This window comes from Aedes aegypti, chromosome 2, assembly GCF_002204515.2.
Source record: "Aedes aegypti strain LVP_AGWG chromosome 2, AaegL5.0 Primary Assembly, whole genome shotgun sequence".
NCBI classification, from domain to species: domain Eukaryota; kingdom Metazoa; phylum Arthropoda; class Insecta; order Diptera; family Culicidae; genus Aedes; species Aedes aegypti.
This window is the reverse complement of record NC_035108.1, coordinates 469072024-469089972: the sequence shown is the minus strand read 5'-3', so window position 1 is coordinate 469089972 and position 17949 is coordinate 469072024. Positions and strand designations below refer to the sequence as shown.

General features: G+C 36.2%; 1 long non-coding RNA gene across 1 annotated transcript; it reads right to left on the bottom strand.

Moving 5' to 3' along the window:
- Nucleotides 1-229: 229 nt before the first annotated feature.
- LOC5572555 lies at nt 230-14661 on the bottom strand. The gene is made up of 2 exons (XR_002501042.1): nt 14218-14661; nt 230-393 (listed from the first exon to the last, which is right to left on the bottom strand). It is a non-coding gene; the product is annotated as an uncharacterized LOC5572555 (long non-coding RNA).
- Between the last annotated feature and the right edge of the window lie 3288 nt (nt 14662-17949).

Here is a 17949-nt window from a genome sequence, read left to right as displayed (position 1 = left end):
TATGTAATCAAAACGATTTAAGCAACAAAACGATTGCAAATTCTGCTCAATGGTTGATCAAATTGCCTTTTTATCCATTTAAATCTGTGATTTATGGTGTGAAACGCTTTTTACTCGGAAACAAGAGTTACCTATTAGTATTTTTTACATATTCAAAAAATGGATAACAAGTAATTTGATCAGCCATTGAAAAGAATTTGATAATAAGAATAAAGCATGTTTGTACAAATAGTATTAAATTTTATTTATTTATTGTATTTTATTGTTTTTAACAGTAATAGACCTTCGTATCGACACCCAGAGTGATGAATGCGAGAAGACGCTCGATCTTGTGTGATGACTTCCTGAGTAGACTGTGAACCATTGTGAACAGTTCATACAAGTCTGTTGAGCCTGTACAAAAAAAGTAAAATGAAATGTTAGTAAAATGTACTGTCTGGTATTTTTTTAAGTTTAAAATGTGATATTTAATAAATTGTATTTAATATAGTTATTCATCACGCTAGAAACATAATGTTTTTCATTTCTGGAGAGCCTGGTGCGTATCCATAACTTACTTAAGATGAAACAGTTTGTAATTCAAGTTCAATCTCATATCAAAACTTCAGACACAAATCTGATCGAAACAAAGTAGATTTTGTATGAAAATTGACAGGAAAATGCATGACAAGTTCATTCACTTCTCCTGGCCTATAATAAAATCAAGTCCATTTGCTGACGGTTTCATCAGTTTAGTGCTTCTGAAAGCGTGAAAATGGGTACAAGTTGGCCATTGTGACGGACATCTTTGAATTTTGAAATGTTTCACCATAAACATCTCAGGCTAAAAAAAAAATCTGTCGTCATATTCGGTTAGGGTTTATTCTCAAATTTCATAACGCCAAAAGTGGCCATTTTCAACAACCAACCCACCCACCCCTTAAAACGCATTTTGTAATGATATTTTCCGAATTTTGTATGACATCTTGAAGACACCCACCTACCCCTTTCAGCGTTATGAAATATGTGAATGGGCCCTTTGTTTTTCAAAACTAGAATGGGATAAGAGACTATTATGAGAAAATGAATCAAATTGGTTTTGAGCATTTATTTTTCTGGTATACATACCGCTCTACCCGTATGATACTCTTGAAAACTCTAAAAAACATAATGTTGTAATAATCTGAAAGTTGGACTCAACGATATGCATGTTTTTTTCTTTCTGAGAAGTCCCCTTAATAGTTCAAATTGTGTGATATACGATTGCTAATGAAAATATATTTCCGTTGATTTTTAAGGTATTTATAAAGCTTGCTTCATCCGCAAGAGAGCATTACATGCAAGTTCGCTCTGTCATTAATATTGAATATACACCTGATACTGTTTGTGCATGGATTTTTTTTTACACGACCGTGCAAAAAAAAGTTTACATACATATTTTCCGTCAAAAATTTGTTTTGCATGAAACGTCGAGAAATGGTATTACTTTTTTGGCATGATTTTTGAAATCCTGAACTAAATTTGATCTTGTACGGTGCGTATGCTTCCGTGCAAAAACCAGAATCGGGTGTATCTGTCTTTGTTGCTATCAATGGTGTCGGTTATTTCGTTTACTTTGTAAAACACATTGATGAAAAAAACTGAAAACTTTTATACCCCTCAAATTATTTAGGAATGCTTTAAGCAATTCAGAATTGGTCAAGTTTTCACCGTTAACAGAACTGGTAGCAAAAAGTGGTGCCAAAAATTGTGATAGATTTTAAAACAAATTAAATAGTGACTTAGGGCAACTTCACCGGTGGTCCATTTTTTGGTCCAAATATATTCCAAAAATGGACCTGTCAAAAATAAATAGACCAGTAAAAATAGACCAAACCGCACGCGCATGCACCGGTTGTTGTATTTTTTTATCCATTTCGAATGTGATCAACAAAAACAAACAAATAGTGAATTGAACAGCAGAATTTATCAAACCTGAAGATTCCTAAGGAACTCTGAAGGAGTACACGGATGAACTGCAAAGGAATTCCCGGATGAATCTCGACAGAATTGGCGGCGGAGCTTGGAAAAAAAATTCGGCAGAGCTCGAAAAGCATTCCCGGCAGAGCTCCGACGGTATTCTCTGTGAAGCTTTTCTCCAGGAATTTTAAAGGCAATTTCCATCAGCAATTTCTTCGAAGATTTCATCTAGAAATTCTTCCGGAGATTTACTCTAAATATTTCCGAATATTTCATCAATAAATACCTCCAAGGATTCAATTAACAAATTCATTTGTGGATTTTCTCCAGAAATTCTTTAGATTTTTCAGAGAATTTAAAACAGGAATTTCTCCAAGAAGCTTTTTGGAGATTGCACCAGGAATTTCTCCGGAGATTTCCTCCAGGAAGTCCTCTGGGGATTTCAAAGATTCCTCCAGGGATATCCCCTAACATTTATTTCGAGGATTTTCTCCAGAAATTTCTTTCAGGCATTCATCCGGGGATTTACTGCAGAAATACCTCCGGGGATTTGCTGCAGGAATTTCTTTGGGGATTCGCCCCAAGAATCCCTTCGGGTATGTATTTCCTTCAGAAATTTCTCCGTGAATTTCGTCCAGAAATTTTTCCAAGAGCTCCTCCAGGGATTTCGTATAGAAATTCGTTAAGAAGTATCTTCGAGGATTTTCTCCTGAAATTCCTTCGGAGACTTTTCCAGAGAATTTATTAATATTTCTTTCAGGAATGTCTCTGGGGATTTGCACCAGGAATTTTTCCAGAAATTTCCTCTTGAATTTCCTACAGGAATTCCTCAGAGGATTTCCGATAGCAATTCCTCTGGGGATTTGGTCCAGGATTTTCTCTGGGGATTTCGTCCAGAAATTTATTAAGAAATTGCCCTGAGGATTTTCTTTCGGGAATTTTTTCAGAGAATTTTTCCGGAGACATCCATTTCTCCTAGAATTTCTGCAGGAATTCCTCCGGGGATGTCAAAAATTCCTCTGGCGATATTCCCAGAATCTCCTCCGAGAATTTTCTCCAGAAATTAATCAGGTGATTGTCAATAGCTAATACTCCGGAGATTTTGTCCAGAAATTCCTCGGGGAATTTTGTCCAGAAATTCTACCGGGGATTTCCTCAAGATGCAACTCCGAGAATTTTCTCCCGAAACTCCTCCTGGGAATTCTTCTGGGGATTTCGTCCAGAAACTCCTCTGACGATCTGCTCCAGATATTCCCCCGTAAATTTTCTCCAGAAATTTCTCCGGAGATTGTTTTTCCAAGAATTATTCTGGGGATTTCCCCCAACAACTCCTCCGGGTTGTTCTTCCGGAATTTTTAAGGGGATTTTAAACAGCAATTCCTCCGAGGATTTACATTAGAAATACTTCTGGGGATATCATTCAGGAGATCCTCCGAGTATATCCAGAAACTCCTCAGACAATTTGCTCCATAAAATTCTCCGGATTTTTTTTTTTTCAAAAATTCCTCCGGGGATTTTCCCCCAAGAACTCTTCCGGGGATTTTCTTCAGAAATTATCCAATAGCAATTCTTTCGGATATTTGCTCCAGAAATTACTCCGGGATCTCCTCAAGGAATTCCTCCGAGGATATCATTTAGAAATTTCTCCGGAGATTTTTTCATAGAATCCCCGGAGTTCCCCCAAAAATTCTTTCGGGGATTAGCTCCTGAAATTTCTCCGAGAATTTCAAATAGCAATTCCTCCGGGAATTCAAAGGATTTTTCGGGATATTCCCCAAGACTCCCTTTGGATCTCTTTGGAGATTGCACCAGAAATTTCCTCAACAAAGTCCTCTGGGGATTTCAAGGATTCCTCCAGGGATATCCCCCAACATTTATTCCGAGTATTTTCTCTAGGAACTTCTTTCAGGCATTCATCCGGGGATTTACTTCAGGAATTTCTCCGGGGATTTTCCCCAGGAATTTCTTCGGTATGTATTTCCTTTAGAATTTTTTCCGTGGATTTCGTCCAGAAATTCCTCCATGATTTTTCCAAGAGCTCCTCCGGGGATTTCCTCTGAGGATTTCGTATAGAAATTCATTAAGAAGTTCCTTCGAGGATTTTCTCCAGAAATTCCTTCGGAGACTTTTTCATATAATTTATCCGAATATTTCTTCCAGGAATATCTCTGGAGATTTGCAGTTTGCAGCAATTCCTCCGAAGATTTTCTCCAGGGTTTTCATCCAGAAATTCATTAAGAAATTCCTCTGTGGATTTTTTCCAGAAATTCTTTCGGGGATTTTTTCAGACAATTTTTCCGGAGACATCCTTCAGAAATTTTTCTAGGGATTTAAACCAGGAATTTCTCCGGGGATTTTTACAAGAATTTCTACTATAATTTCTGCAGAAATTCTTTCGGGGATTTCAAGGATTCTTCCGGTGATATCCTTAGAAACTTCTCCGGGAATTTACTCTGAAAATGAATTTTACCAACTCCTGGGAGTGCTACCTATACATGTAAAATACCAGTTTTGCACAAAATCTTGAACCGAATTCTCCAAGAAATCTGAACACGACTTTCATGGATAACATGAGGAGGATTCTCATAGAATCTTCAATAAAATTCCATAGACTTCTGGTCAAGATTTTTAACGTATTAAATATTAATTTTCAAAAATAATGGGCAAGGATACAGTGTAACCTTAGGTAGGATTTTAAAAGAATCTTAGGCGAGTTTATAATATGAGCAGATTTCTTTTAAAATTGTGGACAGCATTCAAAAAGATTTCAAAGCAGGACCGCGAAATTAAAATTGAGAGAAATATTGAAGGAAGAGGGTAGAGTTTTAAAACATCCTGTAAACCTCGATATCAAGAGACGAACCAGCCAACGGCTGAAAGCCAGCCAACGGCTGAAAATCGGTCGAGTGAAGTGAAAAAGTTCCGCGATCGGTTAGTTCTGTTTGATCTTCGACCTTGACGATTGCTCCTTGGCAGTGCGTTAAGAAAGCCCGAGCAGTCGTCAGTTGTTTTCCCTCTCTGGTCGTGCGCCTATTTTCTCTGAGTGCTTTTATATAGCCGAGCAAACGAGTTAAGCTGAATGTGGATTGTTGCTGCTCAGTCATGATAAATAGTTTTTTGTCAAATATAAATATGCTTTTATGAAAATATAATATTTTCATTTGATATGAACAATTTCTATGTAAAGGAAAATTATGCCGACACTTGAGGTGACGAACCATTCAAAGTTTGTTGAACAAATATCTAAATGTAACATTCCTACAGCTGTCAGGACGAAAGCATGTGTTATTATATTTTACTTATTTGAAAAGAAACAAAAACTCGATTAATTTTAAAATGATTTAAAAATTTGCAGTGTGGCTTCAACCTTAAAAATCAATCGATTTTTTTTTTTCAAAAAATCTGTATAACGGTCAAACCTCCATGAGTCGATATCTGAAGGAACCATCGATTCATGGAAATATCGAGTACTCAATGGGACAGATATGCTTTGGAATGTGGATTGAGGGGACTATCATAGTAACCATTAAATTTTGTTTTTAGTATGGTTCCATGACTTATGGAGGTTTCACTGTATAACTCAGAAGTATCAGTTATTAAACATTTCTTTTTCAGGTTTTTTAAACCTCGTTTTCGAGGTTATAATATTTATATAAGTCATGAAAAATAAACTTAAAAAAGTTATTTTTGTCTCCTAAAACATAATTTCATTAGGAGGTGATCCCCCAGTACCGGACACTTAATTCTACGGTCAGAATAGAGCTGATATTATGTAGGTAATACATGCTCTCCTTGATAACAAAAACCTTTCATCTAGTTTTCACTGGAAATAAGAAGTATCACGCTTGATATCAAGATAGCTTATATCACGTAATACCAGCTCTAGTCTAAACGTAGCATAGGCCACTAAATTCATAATTAAAAAAAAATAAGGTTTATTTAATCCTGTTACTTATTTATGATTAATATTATTATTTTACAATAAAAAATAAATACAAAATATATTTGAAAATGTTAATATGAATTTCGACATTACATTTTGATGATGTACATATTCTAGTACCGCATTCGCCAATCTGTTATGGCTCCCAATACTGGACACAATATGAAAATGGCACGATTTTTATAAATTTTTACATATTCGAATGTTTTTTCTCTAGGAATAGTATTGTACCGCCACCAAACCGGATCGCGCCATTGAGACTCGCGACGCGCCTCAACTCGCCGGATATCAAATCAGTTTTTTAGTGTGGCGCTGCATTCTTACGATTTTTATGAACACAGCGCACTATTCACATAATAGTCGCGACGCTCGGGACCCGATAAAAAATGATAATTTGAAAAAAACATCTGGTCTTGATTTCTACCGGGTGCATAATATTTCAAAGCCAATTCAATGCATTTGCAACATTTAAAAGAACAATTTGACTTGATGTCCATGAAAAACCTTTTCCATATACGACGTTAAATAACACATTTTACGATGTTGTGCTAAATGATCATCTTATTATTTTTATTACACCTTTTATTTCGTGATCGATAAAATCCATGATATATTAATGTATTTTGAGACACTGGTGCAAAAATTAAAAAAATATGTAACAAATCAATCAAAAAAACATGTAACAAATCAATCAATATTTCCTTGTCATCAACAAATCAGCCTTCAGTTTCAGTTTAAATATTATACAAAATACATTCATACTTTCAAATCATGGTTGTATTAGATCATGCTTTCGTGATCCAAACTATTTTGACATATTCAAAATAATCACTAATTACACTCAAATTTAAGGAGATACGTCAACTTTTTCACGATTTTTAAGCATCGCTACTTTAAAAAAAAGGAATGCTTATTTCAATGCTAATTTCAAGGATGTGTTATTCTACGCAAACATTACTCTCCATTATAGGAGTTCTGCTTGATCTTCCGACCTTGACGCTTGCTCCTGTGGGAGCGGGTGACGAGGGCAGGATCAAACATGTCGCGCGTCGGTCGAGTGAAGTGAAAAAGTTCCGCGATCGGTTAGTTCTGTTTGATCTTCGACCTTGACGATTGCTCCTTGGCAGTGCGTCAAGAAAGCCCGAGCAGTCGTCAGTTGTTTTCCCTCTCGGGTCGTGGTTTCTCTGAGTGCTTTTATATAGCCGAGCAAACGAGTTAAGCTGTGGATTGTTGCTGCTCAGTCAAGGATGACGGATCAATTGGTGAGCTCGTTTCATGCTACTATTTCTAATCTATAAAATATGTATGACTGCAAATTTAGTCGATACAACGGTAGGACGTAAATATGATTTTTCAACAAACTATGAATGGTTCGTCACTGTGAGTGTCGACACAAACTCTAATTCATGAATTATTTATGTTTAACATTTTTTTGTTTTCAAAACACCCCTTTCTTTTTATCTTTATTTTTGTAATTATAAAAAAAACTTTGAATGGTTCGACACTACAAGTGTAGACTTGCGAAAGGTTCACTTTATTCAACAAACTTTGGATGGTTCGCCACTGTAAGTGTCGGCATAAGAATAAGAGTGTTCTATGATGTTCCAGCCAATCGAGTTTTTGTTTCTTTTCAAATAAGTAAAATATAATAACACATGCTTTCGTCCTGACAGCTGTAGGATGTTACATTTAGATATTTGTTCAACAAACTTTGAATGGTTCGTCACCTCAAGTGTCGGCATAATTTTCCTTTACATAGAAATTGTTCATATCAAATGAAAATATTATATTTTCATAAAAGCATATTTATATTTGACAAAAAACTATTTATCATGGTCTAATCACTTATCAAAGTGAATCCTTTGACCCAACGATCCTCCCCATTAACAAACATCCTTCCCAGTAACCTTTGTGGAGATGCAGAGGCAAACACGGTCTCCAAATAGCAAAGGTTACACACTAACATTCCTTCCCCCAATCCCACCTGACTGCAAGGAAGTGGCCGGCGCCGTTATTGACCCTATATAAATAGAGGCACTGAATTATGCACACTGAAGAAGATTATGGCCAATCCCAGCCGAACTTCTAGTTGATTCTTTGTGCATTTTCACTGACTTCGGTCAATCACGGAATAGCAACCATTGATATGTGTAGTCAGTCTAAGCTAAGCTAAGCTAAGCTAAGCTAAGCTAAGCAAACATTACTCTTCATTACAGTTTTCTTTTCTTCTAATACACCATCTTGATTGGATCATTATTTTTCAATTTTCCGACTTTGTCCGGCCTTGGGTGCTTGTAGTATCTTCCCCTATTGAAAATTTGTTTGTTATACTGGACTAAATACTAACATTCTAATTACTAACTGTACATTTTATTTCCAAAGCAGTGTGGGAGGAATGATGAACATAAGTAAAAATAGATTTTAAATCTATTTTTGAGTTATTGAATATCAATATTTTTTTTTTCAAATCTATTTCTATTCCTCTTTAAGGCTGGTTTGCTACTGACAAGAAAAGGAATCGCCTATCTCGATGCGTGGAAAATTTCTTCCCAGAAATGGTTCAGAAAAATACATTTTTCTGATCGCAGTACGCTGTTGAGAAGAAATGTCACTTCAAAGGGGACCCTCTGTAGGAAATTTCTTGACCCATTCAGTCAAGGAATTTCTTTACTTTTCTTGAGCGAAACAGCATACTTAGCTTTATGTTTAAATATATTTATATATTGTATTGCTGAATTAGAATTAGCTTTACTTAATAATCCATAGATAACCCATGACTTGAAAATGTTTTATAAATTTTCAAAAAATATCTACAGGAATCCCAGGGGGTATACCCAACGAGGTACGCCTACCGTTCATGTTTTGTGAGTGTGTTGATGTGGCTCACAAAGCTGCTAGACATCCCGTTGGTTGAGTGTTGAAAAGCATATCCGTTTGCTATCTAGCTTGGCCCGCGTTTTCGACCTGTGCAGTTTGGGCCGGCCCCCGTGAGAGATGATTGTTAGGCGAGCTTTGTTCGTTATTGACAGCCGTATACCCACTCTGAGAAATCCTCCAAAATACTTACTAAAATTTTTCAAATCTTCTTAGGTGACAGAAATTGTTATTGAAATGTTGAGCCTACTGCAGTTTCCAATCTCCACATACCGTCAAACGAGGTGACTTGCAACATCCAAAATCATGACCTAAACTTTACCTAAAATTCAAACACAGTACAGCGATGACAAAATATTGAACTTAATTATTTTATCATATAAAAAACATGAAAAGTGGCTTTATTGAAATGTGAAATGAATTTCTACACTTAATGTTATTTTAGTATTATACAACGATATTTTCATAGTTTTCATCATTCGAACTTGTGAAGTATTGATATTCAAGTAAAACAGCATTCGAACCGGTAGAATAGAGTTCTGATTACCCATTTGTAAGAAACTAATTGAGATATTTTGATATAACAAAATGAGGCGTATAATCATCAAGGTCCTATATCTATACTGAACAATATTTTTACTGGATGTTTGTACTTGATGGATAAATTATCATTATCATCATCATCATCTTTTGATTATAAAGTAGACCTGTTACACTTTTATAGAACTCTAAATTGCTTGGAAATTGTGTGTTGCAAGTCATCCCGCATAGGCACGGTTTTTTTTTCAATATTTTAAATTGAAAGTTGTTGATACAATTTTGTAAATATAATGCGGGGTATTATTGATTATTGATATTGATCAACACCATGTAGAATATAACTATTGTAAATTAAATCTACCTAATGTTTCACGGCCACGGTTTTAAACTTTAGTCCAGTTTTCAAGACATTTACAAGAATTATGTTAGATCGGAGAAATTAATTACAATAATAGCTTTATGGTGCCCACTACTTCAATCTTAGGTAACAAGTATTGTAGGACAGATTTATGACCAAATTTTTATTATCTTTATTTTTTAAGGCTGGTTTGCTATTGACAAGAAAAGTAATCGCCTATCTCGACGCGTGAAACATTTCTTCCCAGAAATTGTCAAGAAAATCACATTTCTTTGATCGCAGTACGCAGTTGAGAAAAAAATTATTAACATTCAGCTAAGGAATGTCTTTACTTTTCTCGATCAAAACAGTATACTTAGCTTTAAAGTGAAATAGTATAGTAATTCAGCATGTAATTTGCAAGTCACCCCAACGGTACCGTGACCTGCTCTAATTCCATGTGTTGCTCAATACCGTGTATTTGGGAATTATGTGGATTTCTAGCATATTATATTATTTATTTTTCTAAATAATTGTCACAAACGTTAGCACATAAGTAGTATTTAGAAAGCCATAACAAACTTGAACTAAAGTTGCACACACAAACAAGCAAACATAATGTTAGAATGTAATCGCCTGGTGCCAATACACGGTATTAGGGCACGGTTGCTTATGTGTTCCAAATACCGTGTTTCAGTTATAATTCCAAAATGGCGAAGTGAAATATATATGTTATTTCCCGAATCAATCATGCAAACCTCAATACGTTCTTCGATACAAAAGTTTTATTTTTGATGCGCTTCGTTCGTTCAATTGAGAGATGTTTCAAAATGTGACCCGGCAGTCGGGGTCAGATGCACGGTATTTGAAACACTGGTATGTTCAACAACATCAACTGTGACTATGGTTTAAATTTTCAAAATGGTTCAAATCATATTTTTTATGCAAAGTATATAAAATGGTCTACTATATAAAACATAAAAGACTTGAAAATAATCATACGTTATTTTTATCTGATCGTTTGAAACTTGAATTTGTTTAACCTCACGGTAATAGAGCATGTCACGGTATTCAAAACAAAAATCAAAAAATATAGGTAGATGAAAAAAACCGAATTTAGTACTATACCATTTAATTCCACTAGAGTTTGTATCCTTTGACAGATACGCGTATTTCGACCTCAACTGTAAGGCCGTCTTCAGTGTCGTGTACTAGACTCGACTAGAAAATTAATATATAGCATATCCAATTTACTAATTATATTTTACTTTTTCTTCAAATCAAAAATCATTCTTGAACTACCAAGTAATTTTCAAATCAGCTAAGGTAACAGAAAGGTAATAACTTAATAAAATATTCCCAACATTTCACACACATGCTTACATTTGTCTCATATTCCAGACAACTTGGAGCTTCACGAGAAACTTTCAACAATGGATCATTGAAGGTAGTTTTTGCAAGTGCTCAACGCATCAAAACAAAGGCGCCACTGTATATGGGATTTAACGTTGTGACAGCATTGCTGTTCTGTCAAACGCACAAGACTACGGTGGCGCTATCTATGCTTTCCATAGCGGCCGTTTTGGTTATTTTAATGATCCATTTTAAAATATTTTCAGTAAAATGTGTCCTTGACCTTCACTAAAATCGTTAAGCATTCAAATATAAAAGGCTATAGAATTTTCTAAAAACGGTTTGTTAGGGATACTATTTCAATTTAATTTTGCAGCGTTTGGTGGGGCAGCAAGAGTTGAAGTCAGTCCAGAGCCAGGATGAGGGAGGAGACGTAAATAGACTATTACGTCGCAGACCACATGAACACCATTGGAAAGAATAGGGAGCGTTGGGATACACGGAGAAATAATTTTACCTAATTTTTGAGTTTACTTTACCCAAAATTAAGTATATCGATTATAGTTTCAACCCAAAATCTCTCGGTTTTCTCTTTCTCCCACACGATTGTTGTCAAAAATAGAGAGAGCTGCATCTACCCAATGGGGGTACTTTGACCCAATAAGCCAAATTTGGGTAAATGCAACTTTTCTTATGTTTGGGTCGAAAGAACTCAATTTTGCGTTAAATCAACCCAAAATTGAGTATATTTTTCTTATGGAATTAAAGCCAAACTACCTAGTGGGGACCTTGGAAATTTAGCCAAAATTGAGTTATTGGGCTCAACTACGGAATTGCGTTGAAACAACCCAAAATTGAGTTGAATTCCGTCTCCGTGTAGGGTATTCGTGATTAAACGTCAACATCCCACCGCAAAATCGCTAGTGTTTAAAGGTGATTTAAACCTCCAAATTGCCAAATAACCTCCAAATCATTACCTCCAAGTTAGTTCTAATAACATCCGTTATATGAAATATGGTGGCGCGTCGATCGTCACAAGTTTATCGTTAAACAGTCAATAGGGAATTGATGTAGACTTGGCACGCTGCAAAATAAAAATTGATAGCAAACCAAATATTTCAAATACTACAATATTGTAAAAATAATATGAAACGTAAACGAATCCCGTAAATTCAATAGAAAAATAATAAAATAAAATGAATTACTTTTGTATGTAGCGCGTTCAGGTCAGTTAGTATTAAATTTCAATGACAAGAAGTCGAAGTTCTCAAGAGAGAATTGAATGTATTAGATTGTTTTATCGTTGGATGGTTCTGAATAGTCATGTCATTGTATTAATTTACGTGAAGATGAATCGAAGTCAAACCTCAAATGTTCAAGTCCTTAAATCAGAAGAACTAGGCATCCGCTCAAAATGAAAACATGATCGATTGTGATGATGACCAGCGTACACCGTTGTTCGGTTCTTCAAATTTGTGCAATTGTAAAATTATTTTCAAAATGTTACAGCTTATACAAAATTCGTAGAATTTTCATACAAAAAGCGTCACGAGGAGGCGGGTGGTTGTCAAAAATGGTAATTTTTGGCGTTATGAAATTTGTGAATGAACGCATAACAGTTCTCATGAGTAATTGCAAAATAATGATTTTACAGCATAGTCATTTGGATCGTAACACCGATGTATAAATATAATTTGTTTCGAAAAGAAGAGTAGGTTTTGTGCCGTTGGGAGAAATGGTTCAATATGAATTTCATTCCCATCGGTTTTTCCCGTTTCCAAAAATCATAAATAATTTATTCACGTGATCTTCTAGTACCCCTATTAGGTAAGAATCACTCATTGTCATACCTGAATGACCAATTTTATTTATTTCCATTCATTTATTGTCTTCAATACCTTGTGAAGTATATAAAATTGATGCTATTTAATTGATTACTGCAGTATAGCTACTTTGTGCTTATTAATTACTATTATATTTTATTACCTGATAAGATAGTTGGACTTATTCTACGAGTATTATCAAAGCCAGAATTCCCATTGAGTGTAACACTTTAAAGTAATGAAATACCATAAGAGATCGTATAGTATAACTTAATTATATAACGGCATTTTGTTATATTATTTCAAGTAGATGCCATTGATATCATTGTTCCTATCTGCAACCCAGTTCACGCGCCCTCTTGGGTCTTGAAAAACCTCATAGAACCGTCAATGGTATTCCCATATACTAACCCATACTGCACATTCAAGTGTCTGATTGTGCTCATAACCCACCCACAGTTTTTAATTTTCTCACTAGTTTTAAATTATATTACCCCGGAGTATACCTAGATGAATTATTACTGTATTATGCAGTAGTATGAATATAATTACTTGAAATAGATTAAGAGAAAAATAACCATCACCGTTTTGCATATTTTCTAATCAAGTTTTCTCTCCCAAAATCAAAGTAGAGCTCATGAAAATCTATCAATTGCACTTCACTTGCTAGTATATGCAATGAAATAATTTATATTTATTTTTTTTTTTTTAATTTGAATAATAAAACTGATTACCTGATTACTGATAACCTCTAAGCGGCACTACAAAATACAGAGATCAAATATCTAAAATTATCGCTCCCTGGAAAATCACTTTGTTAGGAACAAGTGTAGACACGGACACCATCTTTAGCCATTTAGTTGCACAGTCTGTAACTTAAAGCTAGACAACGGATATGCAATGGCACAGCCGACATAGATTCCTTATGAAAAGTTTCAAAAGCTGAACAGGGAATCGAACCCACACTTCGTAACACGATGTACTTAACTGTCTGACGACACTTCTCAATCATTCTCCGAGACCCTACGTACAGAGGCTCATTAACGTCCCCACTGGGACAGAGCCGGCTACTCAGCATAGTGTTCTAAGAGCACTTCCACAGTTATTAACTGAGAGCTTTCTTTGCCTAAGTTGCCATTTTCGCATTCGTATATCGTGTGGCAGGTACGATGATACTTTATGCCCAGGGAAGTCAAGGAGATTTCCATTTCGAAAAGATCTTGGACCGACCGGGAATCGAACCCGGTCACCTTCAGCATGGCTTTGCTTTGTAGACGCAGACTCTAATCACTCGGCTAAGGAAGGCCCCTAACCCGAGACCCTATTCAACCCAAGAAACCACTAAAAATATAATTTTCGAAAATTCTAAATTAATAAGTAGTTATTCCGGGTCGTTGACACATAGTTACCTGATGTTCCGAAGCTGAGATACCATTTAGGCTCATCATTAGAAGCCCGGTCCGCTGCAGCGAGCAATTTATTGAACACCGATTGGAATGGTATATGTTCGTGCCGGATCCAGTTTACAAGCGTCTCCAGCTCATTCCAAATTCCATCAATGGGTAGATTTTTAAAATGAGCCACCAGACTTCTTTTGGTATGGCTGATTCCATGATTTTGCTGGACGACGACAAACGTCGGCAGATTGAATTCTTCCGACCGGTTTATTGAGACGATTATGCCGGGAAGGATCACAAGGCAGCAATAATTGTTCATTCGTTGACTTGTACTCCGGCCGACGTGATGATTTCACTATTTTTCAGGAATTGTACGCGTCGGAAACTCCTGTTAATCCACAAAATAAAACGCGATCGCGAACTAATGGCGGCCATCAACCGCCGACCAAAACAACATGAGAGCAGTGTTGCGAGATGTATTATAGCATTGATGCTAAATGTGATATGACATCGAATTTGTGTAATATCACTAATGTAAGCTGGAACGACTTGGTTGCAGCTGTTTCTGTGTAATATTCAACATTTTCAGATGTGAATATTACACAACAGCAACGTGTTGAAAATTGGTAATGATGTTTCCGTGTAATTTTGGGGCGATGTAATATAACATCAAATCTATGTTATTGTACACCTGAAATTAGTGATTACATCGGATTTTCAATACATCGGATGAGTTACGTCGATGCGTATTACATTTTTTTTTGCTGTGTTGCCTAATAAAATGTGGCTAAATTATCTAGTAATAAATCATTAAAATAACCAAAACGGCCGCTATGGAAAGCATAGATAGCGCCACCATAGCCTTGTGTGTTTGACAGAACAGCAATGCTGTCACAATCCCGGTCAACCAGTCAGTGATTTTCGATAGCGTTGGACAAAGATCTATAAAGAAATCGAAAGATTGGTTGATCGGGATGTTAAATCCCATATACAGTGACGCTTTTTTTTTTTTTTTGATGCGGTAAGTACTGACAAAAACTACCTTCAATGATCCATTATAAAAAACTTGATAAAGTAATACGCACTTAACACCAGATTGATAGGTAAAATATCAATGTCGCATTCGAAAACGAGTGTGTCTCGTGCCTAAAACGGCCTTTAAGCCTGATTCGCTGCTGACAAGTAATTTCTCGGCCTGTCTTGATGCATGGGAAACTCATGCAAGGAAATGATCAAGAAAGCTCATTTTTCGAATCGCAGTACGCAAGAGGGAAACCAAACACAAACATTTTCCAGTAGCACAGATTCATATTATTATTCAAAATCATTGAGTGAACAACAAAATTCTAGATGGGTTGTTAAAAAAAGCCTTCTGGTTTCGGGTAGCTTCGACGTTATAATGCAGCTATCATAGTCCTGCCGCAGGCTTGAAAATTATTTTATCATTGAAGCAAATAATCAAATCCTAGTATGCTTTGAAACGCTTCGAATAAACGCAATAATCAGCCATTTTCAGGGTGGCATCCAAGGTGTCATTGAAGCCTTTTGATGATTCAACAGCAAATCAGTGAAAATTTTTGTTTAAATGGCAATCATTGGTCTCATAATTTCGAAGCTTCATACTCGGTAAGTAGGCCCTTGACAAAGGTTGGTGGATTTTTTCTGCGCTTGTCATTTTTTTTTCTGTTTTTATTTATTGTACTACGTCTTCAGTTAAAAAAAACTCTACAGACTGATGCTTAAGATTATAAAACATTACGGATGCAACATTTAAAAACATTTTTGGATAGGCCAAATTCATGTAGATGAGCTATTTCATTGAATTTGCGACAACAGCGATCTAGCGGATTATTCTCGCCGAAATTTGTGCGATGCCTGGGCAGCCACAGTGCAGAATGACGACGGAGCGAACGTGACGGAACGGAGAAATTAATTCTTTGGAGAAGTTCTGGGCAATCCAAATTGCCAGACAGCACGTCGAATACAAACATTCGCTCAGAAAGTGTCCTTCTCGAAGCAAGCGTCTCCAGGGAGATAAGTTGGCATCTTTGCTCATACGGCGGTAGACGCAACGGGTCATTCCATGGCAGCCTCCTAAGTGCAAATCGCAAGAACTTCTTCTGGACTCGTTCAATCCTGTTTGCTTGGATGGCATGATAGGGAGACCAGACTTGGACCGCGTACTCCAAAATGCTGCGTACTAACGAACAATATAGAGCTTTCAGCGTATAAACATCTTTGAAGTCAGCAGCGTTACGCCGCACAAATCCGAGTACGACGAAAGCTTTGGCGATTGTTGCTGAAATGTGTTCAGAAAAGCGTAGTTTGTTGTCCACAATCAGACCTAGGTCCCGTATTGATGTGACCTTCTCTAGAGTCTTGTCCATCAGCTTGTAGTCAAAGACTATATCGGATCGGGTTCTGTTGAATCGAATTATTTTACATTTGCTGGCATTCACTTCCATACCGTTCAAGCTGCACAATTCTTCTAACCGCTGTACATCTGATTGGAGAGCGACGCAATCTAACACAGAGGTTACTATTCTGTACAGTTTTAGGTCGTCAGCATACATAAGTTTGCACGACTCTAGATAAGTGCACAGGTCATTGACAAAAATTATGAAAATCAGTGGCCCTAGGTGACTACCTTGAGGCACACCCGATGTCGTGCGAAACGATTCTGACTTGTGGCATCCTATTTTCACGAACGATGTTCTTTCCGATGATAAGAGCGAAGCCATTGTACAATCCATACCGGAAATCCTAGACGATCAAGTTTCTTCAATGCTAATTCATGCGGAACCTTGTCGAAGGCTTTCGAGAAATCGATATAGATCGAGTCGATTTGTAACCGTTTTTCAGGTGATCTCTGAAGAATTGAAGAATTGGATTTGAAGCAGTAATTTCCGTGTGTAGGAGAGCTAATCTGGAGAAAGAAGGGAAGGATCGATAGAATAGTCATCAAAACAGAAGTTTTCCGTAGCAGCTGGTGTGACAATCAATAGACCGACTATTCTGGTGCCCGACGATTTTGGTGTTCGACGATTCTGGTACTCGACGATTTTGATGCCCGGTGACTCAGGAGGAGAAGAAAGAAGTGGAATATTACGTTGATTTCCTCCTGGTGCTGGTTTTATCCATCTAATTCTAGTGGATAGGTGTTCGTTAAGTAAAATTTTTATTTGTTAATGTTTTTTCTATCGTAATTTAATTCTTATACATAGTTCTTTATTTTCACCCCCGTCGTTTTCCTATTATGGAGGCTGACGGGGATGGAGACAAATCTGCATAAAATTCGGTTCTCAAGGAATCGAGTTAACAGATAAATCGCTTCGAATTAAAACATATCCTTCAACATTTCTTGGTCCTTTTGTTGTTTATTTCCGTAAAAAGGATAAACCAATTAATGTTTTATTAATTTCTTCAGAAATTTATAAAACTTATAAGTCTGTCAAGGAAATTTAAAAAAATTTCTCCTGACAAACTTAGGGTTATATTTGGATCCCGTGAAGATGCCAACTCTTTATTGGAATCTAAATTATTTTTTAATTTATACAGAGTTTATGCCCCTTCAGATTCATGTGAAATAAGCGGCGTAATTTATGATGAAGACCTAAACTGTGAAGATATTTTGAATCATGGTTTAGGATCTTTTAAAAATAAATCAATTTCGTCAGTTAAAATTCTAGAATGTAATCGTTTATCCGCGCTTTACTGACAAGGATTCTTTTTACACCCCTTCTA